Raw genomic sequence first — 1,351 nt, 5'->3', positions numbered from 1 at the left:
TAAAATGCTATCTCTGAGAAATTCCTCCAGAAGCTTTTCTGACCCATGCTAGCCACCTCAGAACTGTGGCTCTGGGCTTATGTCTAGAGTCCTGAGCACATTCTGCCCAGGTCTTCACCAGACGTGTGCTAGCTGAATTCATACCTAGTATATCTCTCCCCTAGCTTGGTATAAACATAGTGCAGGAATTTTTATCTCTCACCAATGTTTTCAACATCCAGAACCTCTAAAATAATGCCTTGCTTACAGGAGGTGCCCACTACATTTTCATTAAATGAATGAAAGTTAGTCTTAGGATGTTTCCTGAGTGATCAGTATTCTCCAGAATTCCGAGATCCTAAACCATCCATCTCCTGGGTAGAGGAGTTGTCCTACCTGTGGGATATGAATGTTCAAGATCTCTAGGAAGGAGGAACCTAGAAAGGTGAGAAGTGGAGGTGGTGTCCCAGTTCCAGCTGGAAGGGAAAATGTTTTGTTGAGCAGGAGATGGTATCCACATGTTCTTTGCTGCTGGTGTTAACTCACCTTTGCTGCCATGAATTTTTGATACCACTGAAGCCTAGGGTCTTGACCTTCCCTTTCTCTTTTAACTGAATTTGAGACATGCAGTAGTACCACCATTGTGGTACCACACCACACATCCAGTGTGTGAATTCTAGTGTAGGGTGGAGGTAGTTCAGCTCTCCAGGACTGTAGGCCCTGTAACAGCTGCTGCTCTGGTTAGTCTTGAGGTGTGTGGGAATATTCCTGCTAACTGAGCCCTTAATTGTTTAGGGCAATCTAGGGTAGAGGGTGGGGTTTTGGGAGCCAAGTACCTAGCTGAATGCTCTGCTGTTGTGAAGGGGGATTCTGTCACCTGCATATGAGTAGGCCTTGGGGAGTTGACAGCCAGATGTAAGTTTTGAATCTATTGTTTCCCAATGGCTGCTTGCAAAAATGATACATGTGGAAGGGGCCAGCATATTCTATTTGGGAGTTTTCATGAGCCCCTGGGGTTAGCGATACCAATCTGTCCCTGGGCCAGTAGCTACTTCCTGTAGCCAGGCCTTTCCCAAACCCTCATTCTGTACTGGTCTTTTTTTTTGGGACAGAGTCTCAAGTTGTCACCCTCAGTAGAGTTAAGTGGTGTCATAGCTCACAGCAACCAAAAACTCTTGGGCTTAAGTGATTCTCTTGCCTCAGGATCCCAAGTAGCTGGGACTACAGGTGCCCACCACATCACTGGCCATTTCTTGGTTGTAGTTGTCATTGCTGTTTGGCAGGTCTGGGTTGGATTCAAACCCGCCAGCTCTGGTGTATGTGGCTGGCACCTTAGCCGCTTGAGCTACAGGCAGCGAGCCTCTGCAATGGT

The sequence above is a fragment of the Otolemur garnettii genome, unplaced genomic scaffold (assembly GCF_000181295.1).
Source record: "Otolemur garnettii isolate 467f Iridium unplaced genomic scaffold, OtoGar3 scaffold00096, whole genome shotgun sequence".
Lineage (NCBI taxonomy): Eukaryota > Metazoa > Chordata > Mammalia > Primates > Galagidae > Otolemur > Otolemur garnettii.
This window is presented reverse-complemented; position numbering follows the sequence as displayed.